The sequence below is a fragment of the Coptis chinensis genome, chromosome 4 (assembly GCF_015680905.1).
Source record: "Coptis chinensis isolate HL-2020 chromosome 4, ASM1568090v1, whole genome shotgun sequence".
Classification (NCBI taxonomy): Eukaryota; Viridiplantae; Streptophyta; class Magnoliopsida; order Ranunculales; family Ranunculaceae; genus Coptis; species Coptis chinensis.
The window spans coordinates 27,619,603-27,636,746 of NC_141459.1; the positions used below are offsets into that span (position 1 = coordinate 27,619,603).

General features: G+C 35.4%; 1 pseudogene; it reads right to left on the minus strand.

Moving 5' to 3' along the window:
* Positions 1-936: 936 nt before the first annotated feature.
* On the minus strand, positions 937-1,498 carry LOC147502994 (tubulin alpha-1 chain pseudogene; annotated as a pseudogene).
* Positions 1,499-17,144: the final 15,646 nt, after the last annotated feature.

A 17,144-nucleotide genomic window follows, 5' to 3' on the forward strand; every position in this document is an offset into this window, starting at 1 on the left:
ATAAACTGAAAAATAAAAGTTCCAACTTTTGGAAACTCAAAAAAGTGAAGGATATGTTGATTTTATACCATAATGAATCAAATGTTTTCTAACTATATCATACGCAAACCTTTTCCTATTTCGACATTTTTTACATGGGCAAGGACACGTGGTCGACGTTTCGTCTTTGCTACTAGCAAATAGTATAAAATCAGAAACCCCCTGCCTATACACACTCCCAAGTCTGTCAATTTTATTCATCCATTCTTTTGGAATCGGTTTAAACATTCTGCAGGTAACACATCAAGTAAACACAAAGAACAATTAATTGTAATAGGGTCAACGTCCTTTACAAGGATATTGCCCACATACCGGGGGGAGGTAGAAAAGTTATTTTATTTCATTTATTCCTACTAGCCCGACTTTTAGCACTATCTGTTTATGAAAATTTGATGCAGACAACAAGGAAACACAGAAAAAATAAATAATTAAATAAAATATACAAACATTATAGTTCACTCATAACAATGAGAACATATATTTAATTTGTCCAAATGAAGACCAAGTCAGAAGAAATTTTATCAAAGGCAGCTGATAGGGAACTTGGAACTATAATTAACAAACAAAGTCTAAAGGACCTCAAAAGAACGTGCTATTTTCCGACAAATGAGAAAGGTTATAGCACCAATCTAATTGATTAACAAGTTTGACTAACTGTAGCACGTAAAGATTCAAGGGAACCTAAAACTGGTTTCACTATTAGGGTTGTTTGGTTCAAAAAATTAATTTTTCATTACTTTTTTTTTTACCAAGCAAGCAATATAGTATTAGCACATGCCATTACCAGTCACTTTCCAACATCAAAGGCACTAATTTTGTTCCTAATTATTATGAAATCTGAAAGAAACCATAGATCACATACCAAGGACACAAAAGACTAGAACAAAAACCAAGCTAGACTGTCCACTCAATACTCATCACCCTCATCACCATCGTGACCCTCTGCAAACTCGGCCCCAACTTCTTCATAATCCATCTCCAGTGCAGCCAAATCCTCACGGGCTTCAGAGAACTCTCCCTCACCAACATACCAATAGACAAATGCACGTTTTGCATACATAAGATCAAACTTGTGGTAAATTCGGGAGAACACCTCAGCAACACTGGTGGAGTTAGAGATCATGCAAACAGCTCTCTGAACCTTCGCAAGGTCACCCCCCGCACGACCGTTGGGTGGCTGGTAGTTGATACCACACTTGAACCCAATGGGACACTAGTCAACAAACCTGAATGGTGCGCTTAGTCTTGATGGTGGCCACAAAGAGCATTTACATCCTTGGGCACAACATCACCTCTATACATACATCGGACATGAATAGGCCATGTACTTTCCATGGCGGGGATCACATTTAGCCATCATAGGTGAGGGCTCAAAGGCACTGTTAGTTATCTCAGCCACTGAAAGCTGCTTGTGGTATGCCTTCTCAGCCAAGATCATAGGTGCATAAGAGGGAAGCATGAAATGGATCCTAGGATAAGAGACCATATTGGTGCGAATTGATGACATCTACATTAAAGCGCACATCAAACCTCCTCGAGAGGCGGCAAATAATTAGAAAGCTAATTACTTTAGGATTAAGGCATGATTGAATACTGGTAGTTAATTATTTAAAAGCTAGTTTTAAGCTTTTAACGAAAAAATAGAGTTTTCATAGAAGCATGTTGAGAATTTCAGACGTGAACACAGTTATAAGTCATTAATCAATAAAAAAAAAAACATATGCAAAGAAGAACAATTAGACCACAAGACAGTCGCTTTACTCGAAAAAAACACAAACCAAAAGTAAAAATCGTACCTTTTGCAGCAACTAGAACCGAACTTGCAACTGAATCAGATCGAGCAAACCCTATATCATAGTGGAGTAAAATAGTGAGAGAGAAGTAATTGAACGGAAGAGGTGGAAGAGGATGGCGTACTTACAGCGGCGGCAACAAACAGCAGTGAAAGATTGAAAGAGAATAAAGATATTTGAAAGTGAGTGATGGAGATTTGAGAGAGATTTATTTGAGATCGAGAGAGAGAATCGATGAAAGAAAGTTTCTTTCCTTAAGGATAGTTGTGAATTAGTGAGAGCGCGAGTTTTTTCTTGAATCTCTCTTTCATAAATTCCCAAATTTCTAATTTTTTTGTTTTTTTAAACCATTCACAATTTCGCAGTGCATATATGTCATAAGAAAATAACTGAACACCATTACAAATTAATTCAATTTTAATAAAAAATCATTGTAACAGTTTATCATCATTCCTTACGGTATTAAAGTGTGAGGGACTCTCTCATGTTAAAAAACTATTACTAATTAAAAAAAATGAGTGTTACTAATTTCCTGTTTTGGTGTAGTGACATATTCCAAAAATAATTTTTCATATCCATCTATCAAAATAACATAGACTGAAACAAAACAATTAAGAATAAATAATCAATGTTCATTGTTATTATTATTATTACTAATTCTTAATTTTAAACAGAGAATAGGTTCAAAAATCAATGTTCATATACAATGACAATTAAAATAAGACTTGTTACCGTGTAACATGAATTTAAAATTTTTAAGGATAATATAAACTCACTTCTAATATATCATCAACAACAAATTATATTGGCATGAACAAAGTTCAATATATTGATTAAGAACAATAAATTCAAGACATATGTTTAAAAATACTTGAAGATGCAAAAATCAATGTGAAACTAATGTAACAATATTAATCAATCATGTCATAATTTATAGGCACAAAACACACTTATAAGACAAAATAAAAAATTTGTTTACTATTGAAATAAGATCATCATTATATTAAGACATTCTCTACATAAATTCCAATATGGTTTATGACTACCAATTATCACAACTATTTTAATTAATCATTAATAACGTGGCATTAAGAAAACAACCTACATATGCATGTCTTATTGGTGAAACAATATTATCATTATATACATACACACGGTAATAGTTCATCTACATACAATAATATAAGAAAACGTGTATACGCAAGTATACACATCTCAAAAGGAATAGACATATATTTTATTTTATTTTTCTTTCTATTTCTAACTAATCACATCTAACAAATTAATTTCTTATACTTTACAACATCATTCATCCATTAAAAGTGTACGAGTGAGGCGAGATAGTTCCTCCAACACAGAGGCAATTAGTTCCTCACTTAGTACGTCATAAAATCATCAATTAATGCAGCTCATTCAATATAGATTAAAATATCTCATTGTTTTTTGAATAATGATATAACACTCAAATAAAAAGTTCACAAATATGTTGTCGTACTTAATCCATACTCCATGTGAAAATGAACACCAACAATAAAATAACATTATAACAGCACACAATGTTTTGGTAAAACCTCTAATAATTAACCTATAAAAAATATAACTACTCCTCATATGATAAGAAAATAAAAAGCATTTCATATACACTCCACAAAAGTAACTAATATAAATATACACATTACACATACAAACAAATCAAGAAAAATATTGACTTTTTTTTTTTTTTCTTTGTAAAAATAAAACGACTATCGCAAATAGTTTTGAAAATAATATTCCCCCCCTACCCATAAACCACGATCCGAGGATCACTTAGACTCACCTAAGTCTAAGCTAAGCAAATGCTCTGATACCAAAGTGTCATACCCCGAATTTTGACAAAATCAGAAAAGCAATATTTGTTCCCGACTCTTCGATTTTCGAGGTGTGGTGCACTTTCCACTTCCAAAAATCCATAACCTATTTAACTATTTCAATCATTTGAAACCAATAAAAATTTAAAATAAACCAAAGTCCTCTTCATTACCAAAAATTCACAAATATGATTACGTTACAAATTTCCTTTCAACAACTCTTTAATTATAATAACAACTGAAAATACGAAAAACATTGTCTCAACTGAAAATCTATTGCACCTCAAGGGAAAACAAAACATATCCTGTAATAAGATGCTAGCGCAAACCACAAGCAGCAACCAACCTTCTTCAACACTAATCATGTCAAGACTTATCAACTGAGTTCATTTTATGAACACACTCGATAAGCAAACAAGTAAATCGGGTCAGCATTATAAAATTGCCGGTATGAGTAGCCCTAAAATACAAATCATATTTATAAATATATATATACTCAATCAATACGACAGTTAGTTCCTCCACCGAGGCTCCTTAACATCCAATGAATAATACAACATTCTTAAATACAATAATTAAGGCAGGTAGTTCCTCCACTAAGGCGCCTTAGCTTCGAATTCCATAATAATAAGGCATTTAGTTCCTCCACGGAGGTGCCTTAGCTTCAAACCGTACTAGATCAACTACATCTAATAATAAAATAACAAAACTAAAACTTACTTTATACTTAAACTGGCATAGGCCTAATCATAGAGTGGGTCACACCTGTATAAATAATCAATTCAACCCACCCTACTGCAAAACTATTGTGAATGCAACATAAATTATAATAAATCATTTATTATAGATTTAACGTACACTTTGATATATCATCACCATTATTGTTTAGAGTTTCTTCAAGTGTCTCTAGAATCACGTCGTATCTATGTTTTACCTAGTTTCCCTAGCTACCACAATCACTTCCTACACATGCTCCTTTTATATTTATTGGATGGTATATGGATGATGTAGATAGATGATGGTCATTGAACAAAATAGAAGCGTATCAAAACCTAATTATCCCTCAATAAGTAGAGGATGAGAAGGGTATCGTTCCACTTTTAAGTGTATGTTTATATGAAGGACAAGACTGGAAAGGGAGTTTGAGGGATTAAAAACTATTATTATAGATATTGTAGATTCTAATGCTAAACTAAACTAAACTAACTAAACTATTTAGAATTTATAGGAGAGGGAATTCAAGAGAATCCACCGATACCTTTGATCTGTGACCTTTTGCTTCGTGGTTGTTCTCACAAGTAGATTATAATTAGGCAATCGAGCGAGTGTTGATGCCCTCTTGGACGAAACATCGTTAATGAATAATTCTACTTAAGGTTGTTCCTATGTTCATGTTACTAGTATCTTATTTCCTTTTATGTGAGCTTGGACAGCTATTCAATGAATCACCATCTAAGGCAAACACAAAGAATACTTCTCTTACTCTAAAACACTACACAACTAGAAGAAAAGTAGAGAATAATAGTATAATATTTAATTACAATAAATAAAACCCTATTCTAGCATTATATCTAATTGCAATAAATAAAAGCAAATCACTAGCAAATATTCAATTGTAATAAATAAAAACCTTAATCTATACTTCCATCCCCTAGTCTAGGCAATGGAACTAATAACTAAAAATATAAAAAACTAACCTGATTGAAGAACACCATGAATCAGAAGAATCATTAAACCTTAAACAGCGGCTTCATCTCTTCCCTTGAAGGAGAAGATTAGCCTTCCATAAAGAAGGAAAACACGAAGAACGAGAAGAAGACGAGTCGAAGAACATAAGACTAAAAAGACTAATTTATTAAGACTCGGCTAGTTAAAACCGAATTTTTTATTATTAATCTCTCTCTGCCTCATGTTATGGAGACAAAAGTATAAGTGAATTGGAAAATTACATGAGGCACTTAGGTCCTCTATTTATAGGGGTTACAATGAGCTCTGGAAGCATTCCAAACAGCCATTTGTTTCCTAATACAAATTAACTTCTTTTAGAGTCTAACTTTGTCTCCAAAATTGAGAAGGAATTGGCTACAGTGTCATTTCATGCGTCTGGACGCACGATCCATGCGTCTCAGACGTGAGAGTCGCGTCTGGACGCACGATAGTTGGTTCTCAGACGCGAGACTCTATTTTTCCTCTTTTGCTTCATCCTTCTTTCCTTTTTTGTGGGCTTTGGTCCAAGCAACGAATCATTTTGCCTTGGACTTCCAAATAGGCCTTAAAATAGGTCCAAGTCGCATCTTTAATAGCTTCAATTCCTTAGCCTTCTCTATGATTGTCCACGGGCTTCCCATGTGATCCTTAATGCTCCGAATTGCTCCGTTTTACCCCTTTTTCTCTAATATTCTACTAAACTCTCTTTTTCAACTGTAGAATTATAAAACATAACTTACAAACACTATTAGTCCACTAAGATGGCTAAACAAGAGGCATAATTGAGAGTTAAATTGCACTTTTTGAGCACTTATCACAACTCCCAACTAGCTTTTTGCTAGTCTTTTAGCAAATAAGATAAAAAACATAGATAAGTGATCAAAATCACATCCTAATAACAAAATTAAAATCTTAACTCACTTTCGCAAGCATCGCGATTGTATTTACCATATGCAACAAGGCTTTAAACCTTTAAGTTCCCCAAAAAGGACGAGTTATAGTCTCGTGAGGGTTTTCTGGTGATATACCCACAAAATCAATCAATAGCATGTTCAAGAATGATAGTATTTTTTAGAGAGAGAAATTCCATACCCACTTAGTGCTTACTCCAACAGACAGTCTTTGCTAACTACATTGCTACAAAGAATCATAGATTATGATGGGAGATAGTAAAAATTGACAAAATTCTCAATCAAGGCTTATGTGTGTACTCATTCAATCTCCTATACTCTCCTATCCAAGAAACGGAATCCCTAGTTTACCTTTAGACAGATAATCTCGACTTTCAATCCTCACCGGTCATATTCTTAGAAAAGAATCTCTCAGAAGATGGTCTACTATTTTACCTCATGTATATGGGGAAAAGAATAATGAATACGAACATCCCACATACTACCTTAAAAACAGACTTCTGAATGAAAGTAGTCTCATGGAAAGAATGTTAATCACATATGAAATGTCGGGTCCTTCACTTTAGCATCCTCTCACCTATTATAGACTTCGTACCATATTGTAGTGATAAGTCATGGGTTGTAACTTGGCTTAGGTATTGGTTTATGAATGAAAGGTAAAAGGATTCAAAGGTTGTTTCTAAAAACACTAAGGGTTCTGCTTCTTTCTTTGGAAGATTTCTTCAAATTCTGTATTGCAGATAAAATTCTTCCTTTGTCTTAGCTTTTACATCCATTCTGTTCAACTTTTTTTTTTTTTTTTTTTTTTTTAAGCTCAGTGGTATATCCTTGATTAGTACTGGATATGCTTGTTTTCCACTAGCTTCTTTCACTTAGAACATAATGATGGTCTTCATTGTATCTCTCTGATATTTCCTTGTAATCTTCCTTTTGTGCTCTTTTTTCCTCCTTGTGCCCCTCGTATTCTCAGAAACATATGGGTATGGTTGATAAAGATTTTGGCTATACTCCTTGTCTGGATTTGGGTAAAAGGTAAAGGGTTTTATGAAAGAAAATGGCTTATTGTAAGGCTCAAAAAGGTTTAACATGATGATCTTACTAGGTGGGATAAAGGCTGAATGGGTTCACTACTTGACTTATCAGTATGATACTCTGTTTCGAATAGACTACAAGACCTAATGGCTATCTCCCCAGTTGATGTCACTTCGTGATTAACCAAATCAACGAATAATGAGACTATATTACAACGACATAAAGGACTGAAAAATGTTGAGTCACTAAGACTCGGATTTTTCATAAGACTCTCTAAAGAATGGGTATAAAGCTCAAGTCTCACGGGCTAAGTCTAAAAAATCTACTTCCAGTTTACTAGGGGTTAAATCTCTCTTCTAACAAAAGTACACAAAACTGACCAAGTACTATGGTGGTGCCTTGATAAAGAATTTTATCAACAAGAACTATGTCTGAGCATAATAAATACTCTAAGCGGTAATAAAATCAATAATATCAATAATCCATTAAACTCAACAATAAGTGATGTAGAATATATATCCCAAACTCATCATTAAAATTTAATTTTCTCATGCTACTGATATAGAAAAAAAAAAAAAATAAAAAAAAAAAATATATATATATATATATATATTTTAAAAACTAATTTTTGAAATTCATTTCTCAAGTACACCCTCCCCCAACTTAACATATACATTGTCCTCAATGTATAGAAATTAAGTAAATGAAATGAATGAGAAAAAGGGAAGATGCTACCATTGATGCCGAATATCAAAATTAATCCCAAAAATAAGAACATTTCCTTTTACCAATTTTTTTTTTAGGTCTTTTTAAGTCAGATCCCTAAGACTATATATCATGCATTATCAATTTGAAGTGAGGAGATCATATTTTCTTACCCAAATCTAACAAATGTTTGGAGGACGAGGAGGTCTCACCTTGTGGGTCGTCAAAAATACTCATTGATATGCTGGTGAAGTTGCTTTTCTACCTTGAACTATTTCAGGTCTGATGATTGTGTGATAGGCCTTGTGGTTCCTCTGTGTAGAAGATTGACAAAAATCTTTCTTTCTAACAAGATAATAGTATCTGATGTGCCCTTTACCACCACAGTAATGATAATGGATGTCTGGCTGACTGTGGTCAAGGTGGGCGGTAGACTAGTTCACATACTTCTCTCATTCAGACAATGATAGTGTACAAGAAGATTCAACAGTGCAATGCTTCTTATCAATATGGTCCACTTTCTTCTTCAGAAGACTCATTTCAGTTTCTAGATTCTATTGTTTTTCCAAAACTTCTTTAAGCTGATTCTCTAGCAATAGATTTTTCTAGGCAGAAGCCTGTTGTTCATCCTTAAATGTATAGTTCATCTTCTCTAGATATGATACTCTCTCTGTCAATTTTCCATTCTGCTCACTTAAATCCTGAATTTTCTGTAGAGATTCCAAGAACATGGCTAGCAATGCCTCCATAGCTGGGTTCTCAGGTTTAACACAGTTTTCTATAGATTGAGCACTTTCAATTGTATCTTCGAATGGGATGAATTCTTGTATCATGCTATCAAGGAAGTACACCTCTCCACCTTCGGTGTCATCACAATCCTTATGCGACAGGTGAAAGATATTTATGTCCATAGACATCTTACCAAAGTTGATATTCATTTCACCATTGTGACAATTTATCAAAGCTTTTGTGGTAACGAGGAAAGGTCGGCCTAGAATAATTGGAATTTTATCAAAGGCCTCCTTGGTGTCTATCACAATGAAATCCACTAGATAGTAGAAATTGGCTAATTGAACAAGAACATCCTCAACTATGCCTCTGGGAATCTTGGTAGAATGGTCAGCCAACTTTAATTTGACTTTTGTAGGCTTTAGGTTCTCCAGGCCCAACGCTTGGTACACATGATATGGCAAAAGACCTGTGAATTTTTCTCCTATCTTGCATGATATTGTAGGACTTCCTGGATCTTTGAGCTTGCTGATGGATAATAGATGTTGTTTGTCCAGCTAAAAACGCTCGCTTTGGAACATGTGTACTTCTCTTTATGTTGCATGCATCCTTCAAAAATTTGGCATATGATGGGAACTACTTATTCGCTTTGAGAAAGGGGATATTGATGTTATCTTTCTCAAATGCCTCCTTCATCTCTAAAAATTGCTTGTCCTTTTTGCTTTGAGCAAAAAACATAGGAAAATGTGCCTTTGGTACAAACACATCGACGTAATGTCCGCTCTTACGTCTCTTTGGCATTCTTGCATATCTTGTCTTGGTTATCTTGACAAATGGGAGTTGAAAGGATTTCTCCCACTTCCTTTCGAACTTCATTTGAAATCTTGACCGATTGCTCTGTAGCAATGTCATCATGAGAAGCTAAGTCAACCTTGTTGTCTATCTTCAATCCTGATCTAAGAGTAGTAACTGAGCTGACATGATCATGGAGGTGATCAGTACTAGAAGTTGTCCCAATGTGGCATACATCTTCACTCCTCAATATTGGTTCCAATAAGCTAGGTTGAGTGGCTTGTGTCTTTATAGACAAAGCAGTAGTGAGTTGGTCTACCTTAGCCTCTAAAGACTCCATTCTAGAACATTAACTTGCCTGAGATTGTTGGGGATTGAGCTGAGACTCTGCAATAGGCTCTAGAATACTTTCAAACTTCTAATTTTTCTGTGATAACAAAGTAATATCATTCTCCAGGTTGGCAGGTGCGGCATAATTTCTCCTAGAATTAAGCACTAACTCTCCACTTGTATTGGAATTCTGCTGAGAGTATAATTGTTGTTGAGGAACCAACTGTGAAGCCTGACTTATCTGTGGAATATAACTTTGATCTTGAGAACCTGGAGGTTCAGCGTTCTGTCTCCAATAATTGCCTTGAAAGTTATTACCACCTTGATTGGGCCTCTAAAATGAGTTTATATTGTACTCTCCAACTAATGCATGTTGATAGTAACCAGGACATTCTAGAATTGCATGAGAAGTGTTCGAACAGACTTCGCTGTATCGGCTAGCTTGCATGACTAGGAGAAATTTAGCTTGAGACTTGTTGATCTTGGAGGGATTCATGGAGAACTGATTGAATTTCTTACTCAAAGTTTCAATGCTGGTGGCCAGGCTGGCCAATGTAGACTTCAGTTCTTGATCTGGTTGTTCATGTGCTTGGTAACCAATTTGCTTTGACACCCCCTTCATGCTAGCAACATCCTCGATGCTAGTGGTCCACTGTTGTGTTTCTTCAGCTAAATTCTCGAGAAAGTTGTAAGCTTCCTCTCCATCCATTGATGTAAACTTGCCTTTGTGCATTGACTGTATCATCTGCTTGTTCATCATCAAGAGTTCTCAATAGAAAAAATGAGCAAGTGTTCTCTTCTCATAACCATGATGTGGACATGAGACTAGCAGATTATTGAATTACTCCCAGCTTTGATGATATTCTTCAGTCACCTTCCCTTTGAAATTGTTGATGGCTTGCTGCATGGCATCTGTCTTCTGGGGTGGGTAGAACTTGTTCATAAACTTTGTTCTCAACTTCTCCCAGTTATCTATTGAATTGATCGGATGTGCAGTTAACCATTCATATGCTTTACCTTCGAGTGAGAGTGGGAATAGAATTATCTTGATACTCTCATCCCTGATATTCTGGTTCTTGAAAGTTCTGAGGACTGAAAGAAATTTGTTCATGTGAACATAAGGTTAAACATTGTATGTACCTTTGAACTTTGGAAGCATAGAGATTACTGATGCTCTAAGCTCAAACTGGTTAGCTTCTGTCTCTGGAAAAATAATACTGCTGGGTGGGTCTTCAATGATTGGCGAATAGAAATCGCTCAGCTTCTTTCTCTGCTGTGCTTGCATGGGTGGGATAGCTTTAGGATTATTGGTATCCAAAACACCTCCATCATTGCGTGCGGCCATTGTATCAATCTCGTCTAGTATTCTTGTGAGTCGGTTGTTAAACCTTGTCCACTGTTGTGTTCTTACCGGACGACAATATGGACGACGGGGCATACACTAGAAAATGTTATACGAAAAATGACGAACACTATTCTACTATGTTTGAATGCAATTAAACTAATATGCAACTATTCTAAATTATACTAAAAAACAAAACTACTTTCCGTCAACTAGGTTGGGATTTGCAGCTAGTATCTCGCCCGTTGTCTAAAGCTGTCTCTTCTAGGGTTATGGTGAATCACTTGGATTGCTTAAGTACCACGGCCCACAGACGATAGTCCGTTTGTCAAGATTCAGACAAGAAACACTAGAGTTTGATGTTTCGCTGTGTTGGCTTACAACTTCAATTGTTGAAAAAGTCCTGAATGCAATTATACTAGAAAGCAATAATACTAAACTACGATGCAATTATACTAAGAATGAAATAAAAAGAATGAAGATTCGACTAACCTGGATGGTAGATCCTGTCTTCGAGATGTCCTTCAAGCTTCTTTCTTTCTTAAAAGGATGGATGATGCTGCTAAAATTACCTCAAGATCCAAAGTTCTAATCTTGAAAGAAAATGTTAAACATAAACAACTTAAACCGGCAGCGGCACCATTTGACACTCACTCCTAAGGCTACAATTAATTATATTCTCGACAGCGGTGCCATTTGACACGCGCTCCTTTTATGTTTATTGGATGGTATATGGATGATATAGATAGATGATGGTCGTTCAACAAAATAGAAGCGTATCAAAACCTAATTATCCCTCAATAAGTAAAGGATGAGAAGGGTATCGTTCCACTTTTAAGTGTATGTTTATATGAAGGACAGGACTGGAAAGAGGGTTTGAGGGATTAAAAACTATTATTATAGATATTGTAGATTCTAATGCTAAACTAAACTAAGCTAACTAAACTATTGAGAATTTATAGGAGAGTGAATTCAAGATATTAGAATCCACCGATACCTTTGATCTGTGACCTTTTGCTTCATGGTTGTTCTCATAAGTAGACTACAATTAGGCAATCGAGCAAGTGCCGATACCCTCTTGGACGAAACATTGTTAACAAATAATTCTATTTAAGGTTGTTCCTATGTTCATGTTACTAGTATCTTCTTTCTTTTTATGTGAGCTTGGGCAGCTATTCAATGAATCACCATCTAAGGCAAACACAAGGAATATTTCCCTTACTCTAAAACACTACACAACTAGAAGAAAAGTAGAGAATAATAGTATAATATTCAATTACAATAAATAAAACCATATTCTAGCATTATATTCAATTGCAATAAATAAAAGCATGTCACTAGCAAATATTCAATTGCAATAAATAAAATCCTAAACTAGCATGATATTCGATTGCAATAAATAAAAACCTTAATCTATACTTCCATCCCCTGGTCTGGGCATTGGAACTAATAACTAAAAACATAAAGAACTATCCTAATTGAAGAACACCATGAACCAGAAGAATCATTAAACCTTAAACACCGGCTTGATCTCCTCCCTTGAAGGAGAAGATTAGCCTTCTATAAAGAAGGAAGAACACGAAGAACGAGAAGAAGAAAAGTCGAAGAACATAAGACTAGAAAGACTAATTTATTAAGACTCGGCTAGTTAAAACTGAATCTTTTATTATTAATCTCTCTCTGCCTTAAGTTCTGGAGACAATAGTATAAGTGAATTGGCAAATTACATGAGGCACTTAGGTCCTCTATTTATAGGGGTTACAATGAGTTCTGGAAGCATTCCAAACCGTCATTTATTTCCTAATACAAATTAACGTCTTTCAGAGTCCAACTTCGTCTCCAAAATTGAGAAGGAATTGGCTACAGTGTCGTTTCATGCATCTGGACGCACGATCTATGCATCTCAGACGCGATAGTCGCGTCTGGATGCACGATAGTTGCGTCTCATATGCGAGACTCTATTTTTCCTCTTTTGCTTCATCCTTCTTTCCTCTTTTGCGGGTTTTGGTCCAAACAACGAATATTTTTGCCTTGGGCTTCCAAATAGGCTTTAAAATAGGTCCAAGTCGCATCTTTAATAGCTTCAATTCCTTGGCCATCTCCATGATTGTCCACGGGCTTCCCATGTGATCCTTAATGCTCCGAATTGCTCTGTTTTACCCCTTTTTCTCTAATATTCTACTAAACTCTCTTTTTCAACTGTAAAATCATAAAACATAACTTACAAACACTATTAGTCCACTAAGATGGCTAAACAAGAGGCATAATCGAGGGTTAAATTGCATTTTTTGAGCACTTATCACTTCCAGACTCCGAACATGTACATCCACATGCCTCCCCTCACCTAATGAACCACTACGTGCGTAGTTTCCCTAAGCGGGATATCGCATATCAGGTAACCCCCACACGAATGTCATTATGTGGGTACTGCCACTATTCGGCATAAAATATCGCGCGTCTCATTCTAATTTTGCGAACGAGATAATCTAGCCACTATTCGGCTATGATTGCCCTACACATGGGTCAATCAACATCTCATACTCCCTATATAAAGGCCAATCATATCACATATGCCCTACACATAGGCCAATCACATGAGTTGTAGTAGCTAGGTTCTAGGATTTTCGTTACGTAATTTATTCAAGTATCTTACATTTGTATCTCATAACCATTTCACTTTATCACGTGCATGTCAAATAAATTATTGCACTAAGCTACAATATTTAGAAATATCTCAATACATCTCATAACAACTTTCATTCTTTCACTTGCAAAATAAATTATTGTACTAAATCATAATCCCTTGGGAAATATCCACAAATATTATACTACCTCATAGTAGCATCTCACAAATATAATGATGGAGCGTTTACATTTATTTCTCAAAAAAATATCGCATTTAATATATATCCTAACATATCATATCATTTAACAGAACAACAATTTCAACATACCACATAATACCACAATTGCTCCAAACGTACCGCATAACATTTTTATAACGTTTTAAGAATATCATGTTTCTTAAAATTTCACTCTCGTCACATGTCAATAATTTCACAATATCAACGTCAAATCTTTTTTAGATAATGACAAACAGTTTATATAGGCTTCCACAACATGCTACCATTGGATTAATCCATAAAATTGAATATATAAAAAGTAAACAAAGTCAATGGTCAACAATCAAAGGGTTTACTGGTCAACAGGTTAAGCCCAACAGTCACCAGTCCCAAACCGGTGTTCATCCAAATAGGTCCTAACCCAAACCCATGTTTAAAACAGTTCAACCCATTGTCCTAATCAAATTAAACAAGACAAAACCCCAAAACCAAGCCCCAAAACCAAAGCCCAAAAGTCTAAACACTTAACGACCCCATTGGACCCATTTTAAGTCATATGGACCGGCCTAAAACAAAAAATAGAATTGGCCAAAAGAAACAAAACTAATGTGGTCCAGCCCAAAAACAACTAAAATGATACTGGCCCAAAGAAAACTAACTTAGTTCCAGCCCAAGCCCAACCAAGCTAATAGGTCGCCTCCCTCACCTCACCAGCCGCTCTCCTCCACCACGAGTTTCCACTCACCACCACTCCAAACCTAAACAAAACAGTTCGGTTTTTAACCCCCAGAAAAACCCAACATTTTGATACCCTCAAAACTTGATTCCCCTCACATCCAAACTCGATCTCGACTGCCATTAACCACTTCTTCAAGCTCCCAATAGCACCTCTACCAATCCCCAACCACCACCAAACGGTTGGGTTTTGATCCTCATCAAAACCAAACCTTTGGGTATAATCAAAACCCAAAAATCCTCACTCCTCACAAAACTCTGTCTCGATGCCATTAACGCCTCCAACCTTCAACGGCACCGATTCGACATCCCTCACACAACCCACCACCACCAATCCTAATCCAACCAAAACAACAACTTAATCCAACCAAAACAACAACATAACAGAGGTTTAAATAAAATTCAGTACGATTCTTGGGGCTCTTGCCGCCATTAACTTCTTTAGAGTTCCAACAATCCAATAATTTCAATAATTAAGAAAGACAACCAATATATAACGATAACCAGTTTAACAATTCAGCAAGTTTAACACTTCAACGCAATAAGAAAAATATCGAAAGAAGAACAAGGGCAGCACAAAGAAACTGAGCGGAAAAACTCTAACAGTACAGCTTTTTATTCATACCCATAGGTTCAGTGAAACTGAAAAAAAATATAACTACTCACCTCTTGTATCGCCAAAACAAAGTATATAGAAAAATTACGCGAGAAAACTAATCCCAAGCTAGCTTACATAATTTGCCATATCTCCGTTCTTCTTTGTTTTAGTTAACTTATCTAGGTCTAAGCAAAAAAAACTATTTATCTTACAAATCCTAAATTTATGATAAACCATTCCATTCTAAAGAATTTATATCATGATTAACACTTTAGAAACTTCCTATTTTACAAAATATCTCTATTCCTAACTATGGAATATTTTTCTCTATTATAAGTATTATATTTATTACATACCTTATCATCCCTTATATTAATATATCTTTTAAAAACTTTCCAAATAATTAAAAATCTCTACACAAAATTTAAAATTCAAAATATTTGTTTTCTCTTTTTTCTTTTTTCCATCAAAAAGTCAAGTCCACATTTACTAGCACGTTGACCAAGAAATAAATATCAAATTCTGAAATGCTAAATATTGTTATGAAATAATGTAAAAATAATTTGGGGTCTTACATTAGGTATCTCGTGTTCTTCTTCTCTCTCACAACGATGTTGCGCGTGGTAGCACCACCCTTGGTTTTCTTTGCTCCTGTCATCACAATGGTAAGAGTTTTTAAACTAAATCATTCATTTGAACGAATGTTTACCTGTTTTCATCCCCGCAGACGGCGCCACAAGATGTAAGGGAGTTTTCGAGTATCCCCTGATCTTCCTCTGTGCCTTGTGATCTAGAAGCTTTGACTGTGTAGAGAAGGGATGAGATGATTTTGAGTTCAGGGTTGAACCGCCTGGCGGCTGCCTACGTATCTCTTTGTTTATTTAGGATAATCAAACCCTATTTTGCGTAGTTCCTAAGAGCGAATTCCTATGATTTATATAGAAAGAGCTTTGAGAGTCCTAAGGTTAGAGCAAACCTCACCGCTTGGAGTTCCCATCCATCTTTGGACTCTACCTTCCTATTAGGAATCCTCTTCTTATAGAAGTCTGAATCTATACCATATCTTGTTAGAGGCAGGTTTCCTTGTTGATCATAATGTCCCATCGTATATGGGAAGATTATATCTAAAAGGTAACTCCTAAGATATATGACATTACGATTCCTTCCTTATCATCAAAGATCGCCATCTTCAGTTTCCTTCTATTCAGGAACTGTCTATATCAATTCCTAATAACTTGGAGAACTGTTATAATTAGAGGCGGTCAGCCACGTGCCTGACACATGTCCACTAAACACTTGTGCTAAGCACGAGATTACTTATTCACAGAATTGATCCAATGGTCCTCCTCTCATTCTGGACATCTATAGTCTTAGGTTATTTCCCATACATGTATCATCTATCCTATGATGGGAAATCCCCCTTACACATTGTGTGTAATGTTAAGAATAAGAGCTCATGGAAATGGAATATTTTATTGATAAAATTTCTTTAACAAGAAAGTATTCTAAAGACGTGGTAATGCCTATCCGTCTTGGGTCTTGATCCAATATGCTCCATTGCCAATGACTCGTTCAACTATGTAAGGGCTTTCCCATGTTGGTGCCAGTTTTGAGTCATCCTTAGTCGTTTTCAAGATGAGATCCCCAGGTTGGAAGCTTCGAGGGTTTACTCACTTGTTGTATGTCTTCTCAGAGTTTGGTGGTAGGATGCCACTCGAATGGCTGCTAGGTCGCATTGTTA